At 38.2% G+C, this 25,570-nt stretch overlaps 1 protein-coding gene and 1 non-coding gene across 4 annotated transcripts in view; one reads left to right on the top strand and one right to left on the bottom strand.

The window, feature by feature from the left end:
* The window catches only part of DENND5B (DENN domain containing 5B), a 219,297-nt gene that overhangs the window by 14,856 nt on the left and 178,871 nt on the right, over positions 1-25,570 (top strand). Inside the window, exon 1 of one of the 3 annotated variants that reach the window (XM_070453895.1) lies at positions 3,599-3,677. The exons of the other annotated variants lie outside the window; for them this stretch is intronic. The gene's annotated coding sequence lies outside the window, so the exon portion shown is untranslated. Of the gene's footprint in view, positions 1-3,598; positions 3,678-25,570 lie in introns of those variants that run through there. 3 annotated transcript variants of the gene reach the window in all.
* Positions 10,021-10,127, bottom strand: LOC139030745 (U6 spliceosomal RNA). Its single transcript, XR_011483147.1, has one exon. It is a non-coding gene; the product is annotated as a U6 spliceosomal RNA (small nuclear RNA).

Raw genomic sequence — 25,570 nt, 5'->3', positions numbered from 1 at the left:
GGCCATAAGGTCAAGAAGTAGACATGTTTTGTTGAATCATTAGGGAGTAGAAGCCTTGCTGTGAAATGTCTGTTGACGTGTATGCATATTATTTATTTCTGTGCCCCAGTGAACCCTGTTGAATAGATCAGATGACAGCTTTTATCTGAAAGTCAGTCTTTGAGGGGCAGCTGAAGCATGGGTCTGTGAGTGTAAGGGACTGGTGTTTTTTCAGTGTCGGGGAAAGAAGTAACTTCTTAAATTCCTTGCTCTTAAAAATAAGGAATATTTTCATAAAATTCAGATTTGCTCTGGGACTTAAAGGAAATGGTTGTATTATTTTAGTGTGTGTGACTGAATAGTTTTTTAATGTCTTCTGAAATAATGAGATATAGGCTCCTCTCAAGTGTGGGAACTGTTTTGCACCCTGTTCCCCTGTTCGCTGACCTCTGCCTTTTGACCCTGCTGCTTTGTGACGAGATTATGGGCCTTTGAGCTTTTCACCAGTCCACCCAGACTTACGTTTCGTTACACAGAAACATAAAGCTTTAAGCTTCCTTAAAAGATGTTTTTAGAATTGAGGCGAACATTCAGATTTAATTGTGGGCATGAGCTTTTGTAAATATATTTTCTAATAGGAACTTTAGAGTTTTGTGGATGTATATATGACTAAATGTGTTTTTCCCCCCTTGGGAGTAAAGTGTCACAAAGTAACAGTGTTTATTTAGGGAGAGACTTAAAATTCAAATTTCCTAGCTTAAGGGAACCAAAGGAGACCCAACTATTTGCTCTCCATTGTTGTCTTTTTAGGCATGAGAAGTTAAAAATCTGTATACAGAGAGTGTTATACAAGAGCAACAAATCAAATATTTCCAGAGAGAATCAATGCTTTCACCTGTTAATCTTACAGTAAATACTTTTTAGACACCTTGCCAGATGTCCAAAATAGAGAAGCAAGAAAATCAAGAACAGACAAAAAGAGATAAACTCATTTAGTTTTGCTACTCGTTTGTAGTTAATGTGATAGTTTTTGTTTTCTTTTCGGAAAGAGGGTAAATATAGTGTCAAAAATAAAGATTTGTTGATTGTGTATTTTATTATTGTTTTACATACAGTCTTCAAGATTATGCAGAAAACTGTGCATTTGCTCTTCAAACATTTTCTGAAGAATGTCTGTTTACACGCTGTCTGAAGGATTTATAATAATGAAGCTTTTGGACTTTTGTTTACATGGCATTTTCCTGCTACTGAATATCCTACCAAAGTGAGGATAAGCAAAACAATTGTCTTGAGATAATAAAAGACAAAGTGCTTTTTTTTTAAAAAGATGAGGCTTTTAAATTATAAAAATAATGTATGTTTAATTTAAAAACTGAAGTAGGTAGAGGATTGTAACAAGCATTTGTTATCCCAGAGGGGTGGAATTTAAAATAAGAATAAAAGGTTTGATTTCTGATCACTAGTTAGAAGCCACAGTGGTCGTTTTACTAAGGTGTTGTGGTTAAATGAGCTGAGCAGTTATCTGAGAAACACATAAGATTTTCTTTTGTCCAAGTCATTGCCGTTGATTTAGTGAGACAGTTGTGATGACCTCTGTGAAGAACTGTTGAAGGAGTGAATGAGTAAATAATACAGAGCTGTCTACCTAGGTGTTTACTTTGAGGGATAAAAATTAAATACTTAGTACTTAAAACAGAATTTTTAAAAAACCAAAATCCTCTATAAGATCAGTAATTACAATGAAATAGGAAAAGAAATAGTGGCTTTGAATCTTAAGAGTTTGAGATTAATATATATTTTTTCATTGTGGGAAAAGAAAAGCATTGGTGACAAATGAGATAGGTAGAGGAAGGAGAAACTGGTAAGCAAAAGAGGCGGCTTGGTAACAAATGAGGTAAACTCTTGATCTCCATCCTCCTGGGAATCCAGCTTATTTATAGTCACGTAGTGGAATGGGAATGTGTTTAGATGGCATAAGAAACTTCTGATGGAAAAGCTGCTTGTCCCCCCTCAGGTTGCTGAGCCTGGAAGCAGCAGCAAATCTGACACTTGTCCCTCACAGCTCCTGGCCTGACTCTCAGGGAGGGCTGTGTAAACATTTCAGGAGCAGTGCTGGCACTGGCTGCAGAGAGGGCTTGCTGTTTCCTTTTTCATGTAGCAGAATAATGATAACAGGGACAGTCTTTTGATTGTCTTGCAGTGTTTTGGCTGTTAGTTCTTTTAGATCTTTTCTGTTAACTACTTTCCTCCTAAAAGATACTTAGTCAGATGTTTAGAGTCATATGTTTAACTAACCAACCAGAGACCTTCACATACCAAAGAGGGGATGTTTGTCATCATAACTGAAAAAAACTTTACAAGAACAAATGTGTTTCTCTCATTTTCTTTAAACCTGTCCGTTTCCTGCCGTGAATGTGAGTTTTGTCAATAATTATGCATTCTAAAAATTGTATGAGTAAATGAGGCAAAACTCTTCCTCCAAAAGAAATTTTTTTAAGGGAAGAGAGAGACAGATAAGGAGGGAGGGAGAGAGGGCTTTAGTTCTTATCTGGAGAGATATTATTTGCATTTTTGTTTCTGTTTAGTTATTTTTATTTTTTTAAGATGGGCTGAATGGAGGTGAATTTTAGTTGTTCTAAGGTCTGTGTGTAGCAGTAATTCTTGAAAAATTTTTTTGAGAATATTAACACATTCACAAAAGAAAGTAGAGAGGCAAACCATGGTGAAGAGAGGGTTTATTTATGCCCAGGTCTCTGCTCCCACTTTTTGTTTCTATAACTGGATATGTACCTTACACACGTAAAAAGAGGTATATAGACTAGCCTCCTTTAAGCATCTCATACAATGGAGATGAGTTGAGTCTAGCTTTTAGAAGTTTTTTCTGTCAGTTAGAATACTTGTGACTACAGGTCAAAGAGTACCTAAGAAATGAAGGAATTTGACTGGTTCACACAGCAGTTTTCTTCGGGTGGAGGTGATCAGGTCTAGTTTAAACAGAGCACTCGTCCCAGTTCACTGCAGTTGTTTACGCTCTGTCTGTCCCCAGTGTTTACTTCCTCTTCAGTTTGGCTTCCTTCATAGTATTAAAATGACTTCACATTTGCACCTCACATCTTCCCTAGAGGAGATTTAACTTTTCCTCCTCCACGCCCCACTCATGTCTGAAATAAGAACCTGGGTCTTTGCTATGACCGGTCCACTTTAGATCACACTGCCTTGAGGGCATCCTTGAACCATTAGTGTGGCCAAGGAAAATGGGGTTAAGCTGACTGTTTAGAGACCAGTTTGGAATGAAAGTATAGGACCCCTTCACAATGGAAGAGTGGAAGATTGGCTGCTGAAGTGCAGCCTCTTTGAATGCTAGACTTTGAAGACAGAATGTGCTTCTGGGCTGAGTTCTTAGGAATATCACTCTGGATGAGGGGTTAGAATAGAATTAAACTGGGGAGAAACTAGAGAAGGGGAACCAATTAGATTGTTTTACAAAACAAACTAGAGAGGAAAGGCCTGAATTAGGGTAGTGACGGTGGGAGTAAAGAAGCGAGGATGGATGTAGGAAACAGAATAGACATACACTAGTGTGTGTGAGGTTAAAGGGAGGTGAGATGCACATAACTAGACTTTGTGCCCGGGCAACAGAGCTCTAAGAGTGTCATTCGTAGCAGGAACACAGGAGGAAATAAGTTTGAGAGACAGAGGTGAGTTTAGTTTTGAATTTGTGGTAGTGATGGTGCTGGTGTGATGTTATTTTTCTTTATATTGAGGTGAACTGAAACCATATTCTCCACATCTTGTAATAGTAGTGATTAACTGTTAAAGGATGTGTGTGTGTGTGTGTGTGTGTGTGTGTGTGTGTGCGTGCACGCAAGTATTGGAACTAGAACTTGAATTCAGGGCTTCAGACCCAGAATTCCATAGCCTTTATATTATGTCACACTTACCACTATTTATAGGCATAACTCATGCACTCTTTCTTCTCCTTTTCTCTCCCTCCTTTTTTTCCTTGGAGCCAAGAATGTATGTATGTTCATTTAAGTCTCTGTTTTTAAACATGAAGTATAAACAATATCACAGGGACTTCACAGGTGCTCCAGTGGTTAAGACTCCGAGCTTTCACTGCAGGGGGTGGTGATTGGATCCTTAAGAATCCTTAAGTGGTCAGGAAACTTAAGATCCCACATGCTGTGTGGTACAGCCAAAACAAAGCAAAATTATTATTAAGGAAAATATGAAAACTGCCCAGGACACAAGCTGAGAGACGTGTTTTTTGAGTTAGGATAATTCATTGGGCATTAATTAGTGAATAATTTACCTTTCTCCCCAGCGCTTCAGTTCGTAGTTAAATGCGCAGCCTTTGTGGCAGGCTTTAGTAGAGCATTTAGAACGCATCTGTATTCTTCAGCTGTGAGGCAGTGAACCATATGCTGCATAAACTCTCTGGAGTTTGTACAGCAAACAGCTCCCTCCCCAGTTTGTAAGTGCTTGTACAGGGTTCTAGGCATTCCTACCTAGAGCATTCAGGCCTTTTGTTACTGCGGTAGAACTCTGCCTACCAGTGGGCTGAAACTGCATGTATAGTGCATACTGTAGAGGCTGGTAAGATATAATCGCTCAATAAACATTAGCTACTACCCTTATTAACATATTGATTGGATCAAACCCCAGACACTGGTAAGGTTTAAGATGTTTCTGGAACTCTCCTTTAGACATTAAAAGATAGTCCCTAGGGCTGTGTCCTTTCTTTAAAATGACAGCTAATTTTATCCATTATTTTTATTTTAAAATGTTTATTTATTGATTGATTTGGCTGCCTGGGGTCCCTGTTGTGTCATGTGGGATCTTTCATTGTGTCGTGCAGACTCTCTAGTCGCTGTGTGTGTGTTCAGTAGTTGTGGTCTATGGGCTCCCTAGTTGTGGCACACAGCTTGATTGCTCAGTGGCCTGTGGGATCTTAGTTCCCTGACAAGGGATCAAACCGTTATCCTCTGCTTTGCAAGGTGGATTCTTCACCACTGGATCGCCAGGGACATCCATAATTATTTTTGAAATAGATAATATACTCATGTGGTATCATTTTTAGAAGATACAAAAAGATTACATTAAACAATATATCCCCTTTTCCCAGCTGTCTAGTTCCTTTCCTCAGAGGCAGCCTTAGTTATCACTTTCCTGTGTATCCTTCTATAGACATACTATGTTCCATGACATGTTTCTTATCAGTTTCAGAGTGTACTCTTAACCTCTGATCTTTGATATATTTCTCTTACCCATATTAATTGCCCTTTTACCCCACTTTAATGAGTAACATTAATGATAAAGATATTGCCCAAGTTATATTTTTTATTGCTTATAACAGGTCAGGTACTAACCCTGGCTCGCTGTTGGCAGTCATGTTCAGATATTTTAAGTAATATGCCTAAATTTGCATTGCTTGTGGTAAAAAAAGAACCAGAAAGGGTCTTCTGGGTCCAAATTTAGGCCCCTTTTCCTACAGAAGAACTTAACGGTTTTCATGAGTAAAAGAGCCCACCCCTTTAATCTGATGGAAAGTATGTCACTTACATTGTACTTAAAAATAATCATAGTAAACTCATTAAACTTAAATCACATTCTAAATGAACACAGGACCAACTTTGGGCTGTTGTACACATGAGAATTACAGATTTTATTGGTTGACCGTCTGTTTTAGGGATAGATTATCTACACATACAGACATAGTTTTCGTGTGTGTGTGCACTTTGCGTTATTACTTTTGACCTTATGGACTGTTTTTTTTTTTACCCCATGTCCAGCAAATCTGTTGATGCCATTTTTCCAATAGCAGCTGCTCACTTTCTGTCCCTTTGTCACATTTGGTAATTGAAATATTTCAGACTTTTTCATTATTACTGTAATATTTGTTATGGTGATCTGATAAGTGTCTTTGATGTTACTATTGTAATTGCACCACTAACCAAGCCCATATAAGGTAGAGCTTAATCGATGTATGTGTGTATTCTGACTGCTGTATAAATCCACTCTTCCCCTGTGTCTCTCCCTCTCCTCAGGCCTCCCTGTTTCCTGAGACACAGCAATATGGAAATTAGGCCAGGAAACCCTACAATGGCCTCTAATGTTCAAGTGAAAGAAAGAGTTGCATGTCTCCTGTTTTAAATCAAAAGCTAGAAATGAGTAAGCTTAGTGAGAAAGGCAAGAGCCGAGGCAAACAGAAAGCCAGGTCCTTGTGCCTAACAGCCAAGTTGTGAATGCAAAGGAAAATTTCCTGAAGGAACTTTAAAGTTCTCTAGTGAATGCGTGAATGATAAGAGAGTGAAACAGCTTTATTGCTGATGTGTAGAAAGTTGTAGGGATCTGGAGAGAAAAACAGGCCGCAACATTCCCTTAAACCAAAGCCTAATTCGGAGCAAGGCCTTAACTCTCTTAAATCCTCTGAAGGCTGAGAGAGGTGAGGAAGCTGCTGAAGAAAAGTTAGAAACTAGCAAAGGTTGGTTCATAAGGTTTAAGGAAAGAAGCCATCTCCCTAACATAAAAGTGTGAGGTGAGGAAGCAAGTGGTAATGTAGAAACTGAAGCTGTTTATCCAGAAGCTATTGCTCAGATAATTAATGAAAGTGACTACACTAAACAACAGATTTTCAATGTAGATAAAGCAGCTTTCTATTTGAAGAAGATACCATGTAGGACTTCCATAGCTAGAGAGGAGAAGTCAGTGCCTGGCTTCAAAGCTTCAAAAAGTGGGCTGACTCTTCTGTTAGGGGCTGATGTAGCTGGTGACTTGAAGTTGAAGGCAGTACTCATTTACCATTCTGAAAATCCTAGGACCCTTAAGAATTATGCTAAATCTACTCTGCCTGTGCTCTGTAAATGGAACAACAAAGACAGCATCTGTTTACAACATGGTTTACTGATTATTTTAAGTCCACTGTTGAGACCTGATGAGAAAAAAAGATTCCTTTCAAAATATTGCTGCTCACTTGACTATGCACCTGGTCACCCAAGAACTGTGATGGAGATGTACAGTGAGAATTCATGTTGTTTTCATATCTGCTAACACAGCATTCATTATACAACTTATGGATCAAGGAGTAATTCTGACTTTTAAGTCTTATTATTTAAGAAGTACATTTCATAAGACTATAGCTGCCAAAAACAGTGTTTCTTCTGCTGGAACTGGGTAATGTCAATTAAAAACCTTCTGGAAGGGATTCACTATTCTAGATGCCATTAAGGACATTTGTGATTTATGGAAAGAGGTAAAAATACCAACATTTATAGGAGTTTGAAAGAAGTCAGTCCCAGCTTTCATGGATGATTTGGTGTGGAAATAGCAAGATAAGTAGAATTAGAAGTGGAACCTGAAGATATAACTGGGTTTCTGTAATTTCATGATAAAACTTGGATGGATGAGCAGTTGTTTCTTATGGATAAACAAAGTGGTTTCTGGAAATGGAATCTACTCCTTGTGAAGATGCTGTGAAGATTGTTGAAATGACATATTACATAAACTGAGTTGATAAAGCAGCAGCAGGATTTGAGAGAATTAACTCCAATTTTTAAAGTATTCTCACTGTGGGTAAAATGCTATCAAACAGCATTGCATACTACAGGGAAATCATTCAGGAAAGGATGGGGCAAACTTTACTGTTGTGTTATTTTAAGGAGTTGCCACAGAAAATTCCATGGTGGTCTGGTAGTTAAGAATCCGAGCTTTCATGGCTGAGAGGGTGGGTTTGATCCCTGGTAGGGGAACTAAGATCCCACAAGTCACACAGTGCAGCCAAAAACTAAAAACTAAAACAAAGAAACTGCTGTAGCCACCCCAGCCTTTAACCATCCACCACCTGATCAGTCAGCAGCTATCAGCCTCGGGACAAGAACCTCCACAGAAAAAAGATTGCAACTCACTGAAGACTCAGATGATGCATAGCACTTTTAGCAATAAAGAATTTTTAAATTACGGTATGTACATTTTTTTTTTTAGGCATAGTGCTGCTGCACACTTAGACTACAGGATAGTGTAGCTATAACTTATATATATGCTGGAGAACCAAAAAATTCATGTGACTCACTTTATTGGAATATTAGCTTCAGTGCTGATAGTCTGGAACCAAACCTACAGTATCTCTGAGGTATGCCTCTGATTGACCAAAGACGCCCACATACGCAAGACTTACATATGTATGTCGGAAGGGCTCAACAACATAAATGTAAAAAGACTCAATAGATATAATCCTTTCTTTTTTTCCCCTTCATATTAAGTATCTTCAGGGCTTCCCCAGTAGCTCAGCTGGTAAAGAATCCTCCAGCAGTGCAGGAGACCCCAGTTCAATTCCTGGTCAGGAAGATCTCCAGGAGAAGAGAACAGCTACCTACTCCAATATTCTTGCCTGGAGAATTCCATGGACAGAGAAACCTAGCAGGCTACAGGCTCAGTCAAAAGGGCTATATGTCGGTCAAAAGGGATCAATGACATAAATGTAAAAGGACTCAATAGATATAATCCTTTCTTTTTTTCTTTCATTTTAAGTGTCTTCATATTTATTTATTTTTTGTTTATAATGAAAGCCCAGTAGTTGCAATAGCATAGTTTTAGACAAGCATATTGTTTCAGATTCCATTTCAAATTACAGAGAAATGCCTGGAATCTCATTAACTGTGCTTTAACACATTGAACACAAATTTTCATGTTTATGCCTAACAGCAGTTGCATCCTTCCTTGCTGACACCAGTATCCCCTGGGTGGGCCTCAAAGTCTATGAGACTGGCTGGCCAAGTATGGCAAAGTAACAGAGGACTGGAAAATAAGATAATTCTTTCTTTTAATAGATACTTGAAAATAATTCACAAGTAGAACTACATGTGCTGCATTAATGAAAATTTTACTTAAAAAAAACTTTATTATCAGGAATTTCCTGGCTGTTCAGTGGTTTCACTGCTGAGGGCCTGGGTTCAATCCCTGGTCGGGACTAAGATCCCACAAGCCACACCTTGCAGCCAAAGCAAACAATATTATCTAAAGAAGTACAGAACACGTTTGATTAATCTTTTTCTTTGGTAAGATGCATTTCTATAAATTATGTGACATCACCTTGATTTCATGGAGTCTTGGTATGCTGAATGGAGGTTTTGGTGGATTTGGTAGTTAATTAGGAAATTAGGCAGTGTAGAGTATATTTTGTTTTGTCTCCTTAGGAAGAAAAAAAAAAAGGCCAAAAACAACAAAAACTAAATCCCTCATTAGTATGGAGGGTTTAACACATACTTGAGAAAGAGTAGTTTAATGAACCCTCATGTGCCTCCATGGACAGAGGAGCCTGGTGGGCTGTAGTCCATGGGATCACAAAGAGTCGGACATGACTGAGTGATTAAAAATGCACAAACATACGTTTCCGTCAGCTTGCTAGCATATTATTTTAGCTTTCCCCTCCTTCCTCCTACCTACCAGTATAGAATTATTTGAAATAAATGCCACATATTGTCATTTCAACCACAATCTTTTAAATGTTACCCTAAAGATTAGTACTTTTTTTTCTTTTTTTTTCATTTATTTTTATTAGTTGGAGGCTCATTACTTTACAATATTGTAGTGGTTTTTGCCATACATTTACTTGAATCAGCCATGGATTTACATGTGTTCCCCATCCCGATCCCCCCCTCCCACCTCCCTCTCCATCCCATCCCTCTGGGTCTTCCCAGTGCACAAGCCCTGAGCACTTGTCTCATGCATCCAACCCGGGCTGGTGATCTGTTTCACCCTTGATAGTATACTTGTTTCAATGCTATTCTCTCAGAACATCCCACCCTCACCTTCTCCCACAGAGTCCAAAAGTCTGTTCTGTACATCTGGGTCTCTTTTTCTGTTTTGCATATAGGGTTATCATTACCATCTTTCTAAATTCCATATATATGTGTTAGTATACTGTATTGGTCTTTATCTTTCTGACTTACTTCACTCTATGTAATGGACTCCAGTTTCATCCATCTCATTAGAACTGATTCAAATGAATTCTTTTTAATGGCTGAGTAATATTCCATAGTGTATAAAAATATGGAACGCTTCACGAATTCACATGTCATCCTTGCACAGGGACCATGCTAATCTTCTCTGTATTGTTCCAATTTTAGTATACGTGCTGCCGAAGTGAGCACAAGATTAGTACTCTTTTATGTGCACTTTTAGTAAAATGAATTTTGGTTTTCTATTTAATCTTCAGATCCCAGTTGCAAACAGTTTATGTGATAGATAAACAATATGAAATGTCTCATTAACCAAATGCAGTAATTAAATCTAGAAGTAAATCTTTTAACATTTTGAAAGTTAAATTGACATAGATTTTAAAGATGTGACTAATTTTGGAGGGGGGGGCACACCATGTGGCATGTGGGATCTTAGTGCCCAGACTAGGACTCAAACCTGTTCCCCCTGTGGTGAAAGTGTGGAGTCCTAACCACTCAACTGCCAGGGAATTCCCAAGATGTAACTAATTATTAAAAGTACCAATGTTATTCTGGCTTAGAAATTTAGACCTTTTTTTGCTGATCTTTTTCTACTTTTTTTATAATTGAGATTTAGTTGATTTACAGTATCATAAATTTCAGGTAATTTTCAAGAAAATTAGATACCAAGAGAACATTTCATGCAAAGATGGGTTTGATAAAGGACAGAAATGGTATGGACCTAACAGAAGCAGAAGATATTAAGAAAAGGTTGCAAGAATACAAAGAACAACTATACAAAAAAGATCTTAATGACCCAGATAATCACGATGCTGTGATCAGTCACCTAGAGTCAGACATCCTAGAATGCAAAGTCAGGTGGGCCTTAGGAACTACGAATAAAGCTAGTGGAGGTGATGAAATTCCAGTTGAGCTGTTTCAAATCTTGAAAGATGATGCTGTGAAAGTGCTGCACTCAACATGCCAGCAAATTTGGAAAACTCAGGAGTGGCTACAAGACTGGAAAAGGTCAGTTTTCATTAAATTCCCAAAGAAAAGCAGTGCCAGAGAATGTTCAAACTACTGCACAGTTGCACTCATCTCACACGCTATCAAAGTAATGCTCAAAATTCTCCAAGCCAGGCTTCAACAGTCCATGAACCAAGAACTTCCAGATGTTCAAGCTGGATTTAGAAAAAGCAGAGGAACCAGAGATCAAATTGCCAACATCCACTGGATCATCGAAAATGCAAGAGTTCCAGAAAAACATCTATTTCTGCTTTATTGACTACACCAAAGCCTTTGACTGTGTGGATCACAACAAACGGGAAAATTTTGAAAGAGATGGGAATACCAGACCCCCTTACCTGCCTCCTGAGATATCTGTATGCAGGTCAAGTAGCAACAGTTAGAATCAGATTTGGAACAACAGACTGGTTCCAAATCAGGAAAGGAGTACGTCAGGGCTGTATATTGTCACCCTGCTTATTTAACTTATATGCAGAGTACATCATGAGGAATGCTGGACTGGATGAAGCACAAGCTGGAATCAAGATTGCTGGGAGAAATATCAATAACCTCAGATATGCAGATGATGCCATCCTTATGGCAGAAAGCAAAGAAGAACTAAACAGCCTCTTGATGAAAGTGAAAGAGGAGAGTGAAGAAATTGGCTTAAAACTCAACATTCAAAAAATGAAGATCATGGCATCCACTGTCATCATTTCATGGCAAATAGATGGGGAAACAGTGGAAACAGCGACAAACTTTATTTTCTTGGGCTCCAAAATCACTGCAGATGGTGGCTGTAGCCATGAAATTAAAAGACACTTGCTCCTTGGAAGAAAAGTTATGACCAACCTAGACAGTATTTTAAAAAGTAGAGATAATACTTGGCCAACATAGGTCTGTCTAGTCAAAGCTGTGGTTTTTCCAGTAGTTGTGTATGGATGTGAGATTTGGACCATAAAGAAAACTGACCGCCGAAGAATTGATACCTTAGAACTGTGGTGTTGGAGAAGACTCTTGAGATTCCCTTGGACTGCAAGGAGATCAAACGAGTCAATCCTAAAGGAAATCAGTTTTGAATATTCATTGAGACTGATGCTGAAGCTGAAATTCCAATACTTTGTCCACCTGATGCGAAGAACTGACTCACTGAAAATGACCCTAATGCTGGGAAAGATTGAAGGCAGGAGAAGGGGGCGACAGAGGATGAGATGGTTAGATGGTATCGCTAACTTGATGGACATGAGTTTGAGCAAGCTTTGGGAGTTGGTGATGGACAGGGAAGCCTGGTGTGCTTCAGTCCACAGGGTCGCAAAGAGCCAGACATGACTGAACGACTGAACTGAACTGAAAGAGTATGCTTCACTTATAGTTACTATGAAATATTGACTGTATTCTCTGTATTGTAAAATAAAAGGCTCTTTCTATTAACATCTTGTTATAAGTAAGCTGTCAGTAGGGCCACTTGCTTGTATCAGTTAACTATCGCGATGGAACAAATTATCCTAAAATTTAGCACTGAACAGCAGTGTTTATTATCTTGCATACTTTCTGAGGGTCAGAAGTCCAGGGGGGACTTAGCTGGAAGGTTCTGGCTCAGAGTCTGTCTATTGCAAGGTTGCAGTCAAGCTGCTGGCAGGGAGTGCAGTCACCCCAAGGCCCTGCCCAACTGTGCCTGAAGAGTCTGCTTCTAAACTCAGCTGTGTAACTGTTAGCAGCCTGTTTCTTACCACTTGGGCCTCTTTATAGACTGCCTGTTCGTCCTAATTATACGACTGCTGACTTCCCTCAGAGCAAGTGGTGAGAGAGACAGACAGACAATCACAAATAGACTGATGGAGAGGGGGCTTATGATGGAATCTGTGGGGTTTTTATACCTTATCTCAGAAGTGGCATACCATGGTTCCTGTCTTATGTGTGGGACCCACAGTCCTGCCCTGGTTCACTGTGAGAGGGTATCCTCAGGGCTGTGAATGTCAGATGACGGGGATTGAGCTATCTTGCAGGTTGGCTACCACAATGATTTTGGCAATATTAAAGCCTTTAAATTTCTGATTTAGGACTTAAAACCTTCAGGAGTGGTTTTAAATAGAATGTGTCAAAGCTGTGGTAGTAGTGTGCAGGATTTTGAGCAATCTGTATTTGAAAGAGAAATACTGATCTGCTGTTTCAGAGAGGCATAGCGAGCAGAATTTGAGTGCAGGCTCTGAAGCAGACTGCTTTGGGCAAGGCACTTAGATTTCCTCTACCTAATAATAATAGAACTCTAACTCCTCTTGGGATTTGCTGGTCAAATGCTTAGAACAGTGCCTGGCACATGAAAATGAAAGTGAAAGTCACTCATTTGTGTCCAACTCTTTGTGATTTGTGTCCAACTCTTTGCGACGGCTTGGACTGTACAGTCCATGGAGCTCTCCAGACCAGAATATTGAAATGGTAGCCTTTCCTTTCTCCAGGGGATCTTCCCAACCCCGGGATCAAACCCAGGTCTCCTGCATTGCAGGCAGATTCTTTACCAACTGAGCTATTCCGGGCACACAGTAGGCACTTAAATTCTTATTTGTAACTTTAATTTTTATTGTTAAAAGAGCTTGAGTGAACTCGGCTGCTTTTGTCTCTGGAACATAGGTTAGAGTGTTGGAAGATGAGTCTGGAGAGGTAGGCAGGGACCTGTATGCTCTGGGAAGGATGAAGCTTCACCTCTGCTAGCTAAGCAGAGCTGATTTGTATTTATGCCTGATAACGCTTGGCAATTAGTGTTTATTTTAAACTACTTTGTTTAGAAAAGAGTGGTTAGGATTTTCTAGCACTTCCTTTGTTCATTTTTGCTTCAGTAATAACACCTAGACTCATATTTTGTCCTTAGCAGTACAGAGGATACAGGTATTCTTTTCTTTTCTTTAAAAATTAAAAAAAAACACCAAACCAAGAAACAGTCCCATTTGAAAGAGAAACGATGGTGGTATCGCTCTTTAAAAAAGGAAAATGAAAAAAGAAAGAACAAAAAGGGTGGTAGTAGAAGGGAACTGAAAAGTGCTTGATAAATTATGTAAGGAAGCATTTAGCTTTGGTCAGAAATTTAGTTGTTAGCCAGCTGCAAGCAAACCCATCTGGCACCCTTTTTCATTATTCTTCTGAAATATTCATGGGCTCTAACAGGCCCTGCCTTGTTTCCATTAGTTCCTCACATATTCTCATGTTTGGTAGCCAATCTGGAGTTGCAGTGAGTTGCCCTTGTTTTGTTTCCTTGTTGCTGTGGATGTAATCAATAAAGAATAGACACCCAAGGAAAACTTTGTGTATACTCACATTCTCTTGAAAAATAAACTGTGAGCCAAATTAAATAATGTAGGATTTGAACAAAGTAATCACTACAGTTCATTATGCTTAAAAGTATCTATGATACTCTAAGCATTTCTGAATTATGCATCTCTTTTGATCATCAGCAGTACCATTCATTTTCATTAAATAAATTTTATTTTTTATTTAGAGAGCATGGGATTAGTAAAGTAAACTTTAAAAAATTGTTTGTAAAGGTATTTGCATGTTTCTTATTTCTCAGAGATCTCTTGAAGTCATTTAGAATGTAGGTCAAGAGAATATAAGCAATCCTTTTATATTTTAAAATTAGCTTCTTCATTGAAGTATAGTTGGTTTATAATATTAATTTCAGGTATAATACAGTGATTCAGTATTTTTACAGATTAAACTCCATTTAAATAATGGCTGTATTTCCTTGTGCTGTACACTGTATTCTATTGCTCATCTATTTTATACAAGTAGTTTGTATCTCTTAGTTCCAGACTCCTAACTTGTCCCCCTTCTCTTTTCTCTCCCCACTAACCACTAGTTAGTTCTCTGTGTCTGTAAGTCTGTTTCTTTTTTGTTATATATATTTGTTTGCTTTTTTTTAGATTCCAGGTATAAGAGATAAGAGTATTTGTCTTTCTCTGTCTAACTTGAACATTGGAGTGCATGTATCTTTTTGAACTAGTGTTTTCATTTTTTTGGATATGTACTCAGGAATGAAATTGCTTTATTATGTGGTAGTCCTATTTTTAATTTTTTTTCCTATTTTTAATTTTTTGAGCAATCTCCATACTGTTTTCCACAGTGTCTGTACCAGTTTACATCCTTACCATCAGTGCACAAGGGTTCCCTTTTCTCTACATCCTTATTTCTTGTCTTTCTAATGATAGCCTTTCTGATAGGTGTGAGGTGATATCTCACTGTGGTTTTGATTTTCATTTCCCTGATGATTAGTGATGTTAAGCATCTTTTCATGTACTTATTGGCCATCAGTATGTTTTTGGAAAAAATGTCAATTCAGAGTTTCTGCCCATTTTTTAAATTGGATTGTTCAGGGTTGTTGTTTTTTTAAATATTGGATTATATGAGCTGTTTATATATATTGGGTATTAACCCCTTATCAGTCATATCATTTGCAAATATCTTCTCCCTTTCAGTAGGTTGTTTAACTTCTTTTACCCCAGATCATTGATGTTGGAATTGTTTTTAATATTCAGAAAAAGGTTCTGAAAACTGGTCTTATAAATTTCTCTCCAGGTTCACAAAAGTGCTCTTTTTACACATCTATTATAGTTATTCCTACTTTTCTCTCTCCCCACCCCCTTTTTTTTGGCTTGCTGTTACTGTTTTATCTCAAATTCTTTAATGTGGGCTTTAATGGAGGGATATCCAGCACTTGGGAGGGGATATTGATGTCTTAAAAGGGCTATCTTATGAGAAGCTTAAGAGCCCCCTTACTCTGTGCTTCTTTTTTTAAAAAAAAAATTTTGTTTTTGTTTTTAATTTTATTTTTTCTTTTTACCTTTTGACTCCTTTCAGCAATTTCTCTAACTTCTCCCCACCCCTGCCACCTCTGGCACCACCAATCTGTTCTGTGAACTTGGGTTTATATATGTGTGTGTGTGTGTGTGTGTGTGTGTATACACATATGTATATAATATATATTATATATAATTTTTATGTTTGCTATATAAACTTCCCTGATAGCTCAGTTGGTAAAGAATCTGCCTGCACTGTGGAAGACGTGGGTTCAATCCCTGGGTTGGGAATATCCGCTGAAGAAGGGAATGGCTACACACTCCAGTATTCTGGTCTGGAGAATTACATGGACTGTGTAGTCCTTGGCATCTCAAAGAGTCAGACACAACTGAGCTATTTTCACTGTGTAAGTTTTCTTGCCTGGGAAATCCGATGGACAAAGGAGCCTGGCAGGCTATACAATCTATGGAGTTGTAGAGAGTCAAACAGGACTGAGCACACATACATGTATATACACTTATATGTGTGTTTGAATAGTTTTTAGATTCTGTATGTAAAAGACATCATACAGTATTTGTCTTTGTCTTTGACTTTCTTCACTTAGTATAGTGCCCTCGAGGTCCATCCATATTGTCATAATGGCAGGATTCTATTCTTTTTATGGCTGAATAATATTCCATTATATGTATATGTGTCTTTGTGTGTATGTCTGTCTCACAGTTTTTTATTCATTTGTCCAGTGATGGACACTTAAGTCATTTTAGTATGTTGGCTGTTGCAAACAATGCTGCAATTAATATTGGGGTGCAAATATCTTTTCAAGTTAGTGTTTTCATTTTCTTTTGCCGGGGTCCAGCCTCAGCAGGATCCAGGGGATACCCTCAGGATGAACGGCGTTGGCGAGAGAGAGAGAGAGAGAGAGAGAGAGAAGACACGTGAGACCAGCCTTGATAGGGCCAAGTCTGCGAGGGAGAGAGAGAGAGAGAGAGAGAGAGAGAGAGAGAATGACCAGACGGGGGTGTAGAGAGTCTGGCAAATCTTTATTTTTTACTGTAGCTTTTATATTCTAAGTTAGTACATTTTTAGAGGAAGAAAGTTTAACATTACATCATCTTGTCCCTCAGGAAACCAGGGTGTTTCCAGTAACTTCTTTGTGAGTGTCTTATACATTATCTTCTGGCCTCGGGGCCTATTGACATTTTATGACCTAGGTGAATGCAAAGCTGTTTTCCTGTAATTTATTCTTTAATGAACACAAAGGTTAGTCCTTTTGCAGAAGTTATTAGTCGAATTTATCTAAAAGGTTTACAACACAAAGACTCTGCAGCTCCAGTGAGGCAGCCCCTGTTTAGCATTCCTGGTTAAAATGAACAATTCTAATCTCTTTTAAAATAATATTTTTGTGTTCTCTAATAGGACTTCCTCACCCTCCAAGGGGCTCTGTGCCTATTAGGGCCTTTAGTAAGATCAGGTTCTTTATGCTGTTTATTGATAATAAGGTGTTGTGAGCAGTCATGTGTATTAGCACACATTTGCCAAGCAGGCTAGAATGCCAGCAAAGGGGTCTAAATTGAAACACTCCTTTCATCCTGGATAATCCTATAGGATACCACTTTCCGGGGGACATAATGATTAAAGTTCTAAGTTGATTCTGTTTGGAGTGAGATCGGGGAAGGCCTTCTACCTGTGTCACAGAAATTAGGGAGTAGTTTAACACAGCAAGCCTAAGAAAGACAGAGACCATCTTTAAGGTGAGCGCCGGGGCAGCTTTTCGAAATTCCTGAAGTCCTGATCTGCCTTGCTTGTCAGGTCTTCTCCTCATGACCTTGTCATGGGTGGGATCTCATGTTGTGGCTCCCGGCATTCTTCAGATAGATGCCCAGAAGTAGAATTACTAGGTCATATTGTAGTTCTGTTTTTACTTTTTTGAAGAACCTCTATACTATTTTCCATAGTTTCTGCACCAGTTTAACTTCCTTTCTTTTGGCCCCACTGCATGGCTTAGAGGACCACCCAGGGAATTCCTGTCAGTTCAGTTCAGTCCCTCAGTAGTGTCCGACTCTTTGCAACCCCATGGGCTGCAGCACACCAGGCTTCCCTGTCCATCACCATCTCCTGGAGCTTGCCCAAACTTATGTCCATCGAGTCAGTGATGCCATCCAACCATCTCATCCTCTGTTGTTCCCTTCTCCTCCTGCCTTCGATCTTTACCAGCATCAGGGTCTTTACCAATGAGTCAGTTCTTTGCATCTGGTGGCCAAAGTATAGGAGTTTCAGCTTTAGCATCAGTCCTTCCAATGAATATTCGGGACTGATTTCCTTTAGGATGTTCTCGTTTGATCTCCTTGCAGTCAAAGGGATTCTCAAGTCTTCTCCAACACCACAGATCTAAAGCAATAATTCTTCGGTGCTCAGCTTTCTTCATAGTCCAACTCTCACATCCATACATGACTACTGGAAAAACCACAGCTTTGACTAGACATACCTATGTTGGCAAAGTAATACCTCTGATTTTTAAAATGCTCTCTAGGTTGGTCATACCTTTTCTTCCAAGGATCAGGCGTCTTTTAATTTCATGGTTGCAGTCACCATCTGCAGTGATTTTGGAACCCAATAAAATTGAGTCTGTCATTGTTTCCACTGTTTCCCCATCTGTTTGCCATAAAGTGATGGGACCGGGTGCCAGGATCTTAGATTTTTGAATGTTGAGTTTTAAGCCAACTTTTTCACTCTCCTCTTTCACTTTCATCAAGAGGCTGTTCAGTTCCTCTTGACTTTCTGCCATAAGGGTGGTGTCATCTGCATATCTCCCAACAATCTTGATTCCAGTTTGTGCTTCATCCAGCCTGGCATTGCTCATGATATAAAATAAAGTAAAATAAGCAGGGTAGCAATATACAGCCTTGACGTACTGCTTGTTCTATGTCTGGTTCTAACTGTTGCTACTTGACTTGTATACAGATATCTCAGGAGGCCGGTAAGGTTGTCTGGTATTCCCATCTCTTGAAGAATTTTCCATAGTTTGTTGTGAGCTACACAGTCAAAGGCATTGATATAGTCAATAAAGCAGAAGTAGATGTTTTTCTGGAATTCACTTGCTTTTTCTATGATCCAGCAGATGTTGGCAATTTGATCTCTGGCTCCTCTTTTCTAAAACCAGCTTGAACATCTGGAAGTTCTTGGTTCACATACCTGGTTCACAAGCCAGGTTGAAGCCTGGCTTGGAGAATTTTGAGCATTACTTTGATAGCATGTAAGATGAGTGCAATTGTGCGGTAGTTTGAGCATTCTTTGGCATTGCCTTTCTTTGGGATTGGAATGAAAACTGGCTTTTCCAGTCCTGTGGCCATTGCTTTGTTTTTCAAATTTGCTGGCATGTTGAGTGCAGCACTTTCACAGCATCATCTTTAAGGAACTGAAATAGCGCAACTGGAATTCCATCATCTCCACTAGCTTTATTCGTAGTGATGCTTCCTAAGGCCCACTTGACTTCGTATTCCAGGATGTCTGACTCTAGGTGAGTGATCACACCATCGTGATTACCTGGATTGTGAAGATCTCTTTTGTATAGTTCTTCTGTGTATTCTTGCCACCTCTTCTTAATATCTTCTGCTTCTGTTAAGTCCATACCATTTCTGTCCTTTATTGAGCCCATCTTTGCATGAAATGTTTCCCTGGTATCTCTAATTTTCTTGGAGAGATCTCTAGTCTTTCCCTTTCTATTGTTTTCCTCCGTTTCTTTTTGTTGATCACTGAGGAGGGCTTTCTTATCTCTCCTTGCTCTTCTTTGGAACGCTGCATTCAGATGGTGTATCTTTTAACCTTTGCCTTTAGCTTCCTGAGGGTTCTCTTTTCTTTACATTCTTGCCAATGCTTGTTATTTTTGTTCTTTTTGATGATAGCCATTCTGACAGGTGTGAAGTAATATCTCATTGTCGTTTTGATTTGTATTTCCCTGATGATTAATGATGTTGATCATCTTTTCATGCACCTGTTGGCTATCTGAATGTCTTTGGAAAAATGTCAGTTCAGATATTCTCCCCATTGCTAGTGTAAGAGTTTTTTGTATATTTTAGATATTTACCGCTTATCAGATGTATAATTTGCAGATTTTTTTTTTTGCATTCAGTAACTTGCCTTTTATTTTGTTGATGGTTTTCTTTCCTGTGCAGAAGCTTTTTAGTATGATATAGTCCCACTAATTTATTTCTGATGCTATTGCTTTTGGTATTAGATTTTAAAAAATCATTGCCAAGACCTATGTCAAGGAGCTTACTGCCTATATTTTCTTTTGGGATTTTAATGGTTTCAGATCTAATGCTCAGATCTTTAATCCACTTGATTAAATCTATGAATGGTGAGTTTAATCCATTTATGGTGTAAGATAGTTGGTTGAATTTCGTTTGTTTGCATGTAGCTGTTCAGTTTTCCCAACATGGTTAGCTGAAGAGACTGTCCTTTCCCTATTGTATTCTTGGCTCCTTTGTTGTAAATTAATTGACCATTTATATTTGGGTTTGTTTCTACATGCTTTCTTCTCTTCCATTGATCTGTGTGTCTATTTTTATGCCAGTCACATCTCTTTTAATTGCTATAGCTTTGTAATATAGTTTGAAATCAGAGAGTGTGATGCCTCTAGCTTTGTTGTTCTTTCTCAGGACTGCTTTTACTATTTGGATTTTTTGTGTGTGTGGTTCCTTATAAATTTTGTGATTTTTTTTTTGTTCTGTTTCTGTGGAAAATGTCATTGGAGTTTTGATAGAGATTGCAATGAATTTGTAGATTGTGTTAGATAGTTATCATATTTTAACAGTCTTGATTCTTCCAGTCCATGAGCATGAAATATATTTCCATGTATTTGTGTCATTTTCAATTAAAAAAAAATATCTTCAATATACAGATCTTTGATATACAGACATTTTCAATATACAGATTCATTTATTTGTATCATCAATTTTTTTATTAATGTCTTTGATATATACAGAAAATTTTGATATATAGGTCTTTTTCTTCCTTGGTTAAATTTATTCTAGGTATTTATTCTTTTTGATGCAATTGTAAAGGGGACTGAATTGCAACAGTTTTTTTGTATATTGCTTTCATGTCCTACAACCTTACTGGATTTGTTTATTAGTTCTAATAGAATTTTGATGGCTTCATCAGGGTGTTCTATACATACCCACTTCTTTTTTAAAAAGAAACCTTGCCACTATTTAGGGATGTCTTCAGTGGTTGTATATGACATTCTTCTATTAGCTCCCTGTTTTACATGGGAAGAAAACTCTTGTATATATTTTAAAGGAGATTCGCAGTTTTTATGCATACCAACTGCTGAGATTTTACCTACTTGAATGATAGATTAAAATTTTTAACAGAGTGAGGTCAGTCTTTTCATTTTTGTAGGTTAGCATTATGACAGTGGTGTTAATTAAAAAACAGGGGCTGTTTGTGTCACAAATTTTTATGATATGGATTTTAATGTTTGTGTGATCTTCCTTTGGTTTCTCTTTTAGCTTTGGCTCCTTTGTCTGCTTTGGTCTTGCAAGATGAAGAGACATAATGACTTTTTTGGGGTCATTGCTTCCAGAAACCTGGCTGGCTTTATTGGTCAATAGGACCCATTTGCCACCTTTTAAACAAAGGATTTGAAGGCCTTGCAGGCTGCCCATCTGTCCTAGGAAGTTTTGTATAGCTAACGTGTAGAAAGAAGTTTTACTTAGAGGCAAAATGAAGCCTTTTCTACATAAGTATTTAGAATTTATGAAAAAAGTTTCTAGGTAAATACATAAAAATGACTTTCAGTTTTGTTCTATATTCCAAATCACCTGATTTTGTTTTCATATGTTAGAAAGAGGTGTTGAACAGAACTGAAGGTCTTGTCACTGAAGGAATTAAATTATTGCAGAGCAGTCTTTTTAGAGTAGAAAGGACTTAGTTGCTTTTATGTGTTATTTTCATTCATTTTATTACTCATGTAAAATTGCCATCATTATGTGCAAGCCATTTATTTCTTTTAAGTTTGTCCTTTAGGGAGTAATTGTGTACTGTAAGATGTGTGCATTCTTTACCTGTGTGTACTTAATTTGCCATTTTTATTTTCCAGGTAGACTTTTGGGCACTAATGAGGTGGAGCTGCCCACATGTATTAACATCATTTCTAAGCTCATCTTTCTGTCCTCCAGACTTGAAGCTAGTTGAGGGAAACAGTTTGGCATAGCAGTTGAGTATATGCGTTCTGGAGTTTGAAGTGCCTGAGATTAAACCCCAACTCTGACTCTTGCTAGTTTTGCTTCTTAAATTTTCTAAGCTTTCATCTCTAAAACAAAGAAGTTTAACTCATAAAGTTGTTAGATTAATAAATGAATAATATGCACTGTCAGGGATACATAGGAAAACAGTAAATGTAATCTATTGTTTACTTTTGTAATCCCTCAGCATCTAGTACAGTGCCAGAATGCATAATCATTGCCAATATAGTCAATAAATATGCATAAAAGAAAAGCAAATGCTTATGATTTGATATTTGTATCTTATTTTGACTGTAGTCACTACACTCAAGGTCATATCAGCTCCTATCACAGACCTGACAAATATTAGGTACCCAAGATGTGTTTGAATAAATTGTTGATTTTTCACTTATCCTTGAAATGGCAAGTTTCTCTGTTTGTCACTTTATGTTATGCTAAATAGAATGGAGCTTTTGGTGTCCTTTTTGAAGACTGAAACTATAAATTCAGGGTGTTAGATGCTGTCTAAGATTTCAGAATGGTGATGAGTCTTGGTTTTGTTTTGTTTTTTTGTTTCTAAAGCTGATCATCTCAGCTTTAGGTTTTCAGGTAAAACAGACTGTTACAGGTATATACTTCTAGCAGAAATTATTAATTTATTTGCATTTACCTGGCATTGAGATTTATTTCCTTGTTTCTCTTTTGCCATGTTTGGGTAAGGAAATGCTTGCTAAGCTTTAAATTATATTTGATTTGCTTTTTTTTCCCCATGAAACTCTTACATTAGTGCGTACCCGGTATTTATATGTGACTCAGAGCCTCTGAGTGTAGATCTTTCTTGGTAACAGAACTCCTCCTTCTTGGTAACAGAATTCCTCCTTTCTTTGTCCTTTGCATAGAGTTCTTCTTTTCAAGTCTCTAAGCATGACTGGAGTCTTGACAAAAGGTTCCAGCTAATCTCTTATTCCATTTTCTCATGGGAATATACTCCTAGTTCTAGTACTATCTTCCACAGTGTTTGCAAGGTGAAGTGAGTTCACTGAGGGTGAATTTCTTCCTCCCTTCTCCTTTCTTTCCTTCCTTCCCACAATGTTAAGCATACTGGCCAGGGTAGGCCTCACTGAGAAGTGATCTTTGAGCAAAGACCTTAAGGAAGTAAGGAAGTCAACCAAGTGAATGTTTGGGATAAGTGCCTTCCAGGTAAGAATTTTTATTCCATTTTACTTATGTTAAAGTTAGATTTATTGAGGTTTATTTCCACAAAGTAAAATTAAACCATTTTAGCTCACGGTGTTGTGCATTTTAATAAGCTCATACAGTTGCATAAACACCACCGTAATCAAGACACAGAACAGTTCCAGCATTCCCCCCAACCCCTCAGCACCTGGCAGTCACTGATCTGTTTTCTGTCACTATAGTTTTGGCTCTTCTAGAATATCAGGTAATGTATGGCTGCATGCATCAGTTTATTCCCTTGTCTTGCAGAGTAGTATTCCATTGTGTGAATGCAACATAGGTTGTTTATCCATTCACCCATTTAAGAACATTTTGCTTATTTATGGATTTTGGCAATTACAAAAAAACCACTACAAGCGTTCTTGTACAAGTTTTTGTGCAAACATAAGCTTTGTCAACCAAAATTTTGACAGATAATTTCTGTATTTACAGAAGATAGAAAAGAAAAAGGAGAGGGAGAAAAAAAAAAACATTGAAGTTTGAGATGACCATTCCAAGGAGCTTCTCTTCACAGGGTGTTTCATAGTAGGAATTAAAAGAGTTTTTAAGGATGGATAGAAAATCTGATGATGTTTGAGAGCCTTTCCAAAGGAGGAGGGAAATTCTTAACAAAACTGGAAATTGGGAGTAAGAAAAGCAAATAAATTGAATTCAAGATGAAAAGAGAGAACAAGAAGAGCACGGACTCTCGGTGTGGTTCTGGTGGTTGTCTGTGTCTCCAAGGAACCTTAAGCATCCTGGAGGAATGAACAGGAAGAAGGATAACAGGAGAGGAGGACAGAAGGGTCACTATATAGTCCATGGAATTCTCCAGGCCAGAATACTGGAGTGGGTAGCCTTTCCCTACTCAGGGAATCTTCCCAACCCAGGGATCAAACCCAGGTCTCTCGCATTGCAGATGCATTCTTTACCCTGAGCCACAAAGGAAGCCCCAGAAGGGTCCCTATGAGGTCAGATCCTGAAAGGCCTTATATCACTGAAAGGACTTTGGCTTTTAACTCTGAGAGGTGAAGAGCCATGGCAGGGTTTGAACAGAAGAGAGACCTCTGGCTTAGTTTTAAAAAGATCATTCTGGCAGCTGTTTCAAGACTGAACTGTAAGGGTACAAGAGTGGAAGCAGGAAGATCTGTTAGGAATTGTGTAGTAATCTAGGTAAGAGATGGTGGTAGCTCAGAATACATGGTGAGATATGATTAGTTTTTAGATATATTTGGAAGATTGAAGCAATAGGATTTCATTACCAAATTTTGGGATGTGACAGAAGGGTAGGAATCAAGAACAACTCCAAAGGTTTGAACTTCAGCAACCTGAAAAATGGAATTGCTGTCAGCTTAAATGGGGGAATACAGTGGGTTACAAAGGTTGGAGGGGTGGCAGTGCAGATCAGGACATGGACATGCTGAGTTTGAAATGCTTATTAGATATCTTGGTCAAATATGTTGTTAAGTGTATGAGTTTGAAGTTAGAAAAGACTGAGCTGAAATTAAAATATAATTATGCATGTATTTAAATCCTTGAGACTGGATAACACTACCTAGAGAGAATTATAGATAGAGAAGAGGAAAAGAGCCAAAGATAGCTCATGGACACGCTAACATTAATACTGTATCAATAAGCAAATATAAAACATTTTAGAGAAAAATTATGAGTATTTTTTAAAGAATAGGATAATAAAGGATGGTGGCTGTAATCAGAGACTGAACTGTAGGGGTTCTTTTTTCTTCCTGCTCTTCCTGTGTTTACAGAATTCTTAAAATTTTTCCTTTGGTAGTAAGCTGAAGGTCAGAGTGAACCTACTCAGTTCAGTTCAGTCGCTCAGTCATGTCCGACTCTTTGCAGCCCTATGGACAGCAGTATGCCAAACTTCCCTGCCCATCACCAACTCCTGGGGCTTGCTCAAACTCATGTCCATCGAATCACTGATGCCATCCAACCACTTCACCCTCTGTCGTCCCCTTCTTCTGCCTTCAATCTCTCCCAGCATCAGGATCTTTTCCAGTGAGTCAGTTCTTTGCGTCAGGTGGCCGAAGTATTGGAGCTTCAGCTTCAGCATCAGTCCATCCAATGAATATTCCGGCCTAATTTCCTTTAGGATTGACTTGTTTGATCTTGCAGTCCAAGGGATTCTCAAGAGTCTTCTCGAACACCACATTTCAAAAATATCAATTCTTTGGTGCTCAGCTTTCTTTGTGGTCCAACTCTCACATCCGTACATGACTACTGGAAAAACCATAGCTTTTACTAGTCGGACCTTTGTTGGCAAAGTAATGTCTCTGCTTTTGAATATGCTCTCTAGGTTTGTCAGAGCTTTTCTTCCAAGGAGTAAGCGTCTTTTAATTTCATGGCTGCAGTCACCATCTGCAGTGATTTTGGAACCCAAGAAAATAAAGTCTGTCA

This window comes from Odocoileus virginianus, chromosome 23 (assembly GCF_023699985.2).
Source record: "Odocoileus virginianus isolate 20LAN1187 ecotype Illinois chromosome 23, Ovbor_1.2, whole genome shotgun sequence".
In the NCBI taxonomy this organism is placed as follows: domain Eukaryota; kingdom Metazoa; phylum Chordata; class Mammalia; order Artiodactyla; family Cervidae; genus Odocoileus; species Odocoileus virginianus.
The sequence above is the reverse complement of the archived record's forward strand: the minus strand, read 5'-3'. Positions and strand labels throughout refer to the sequence as shown.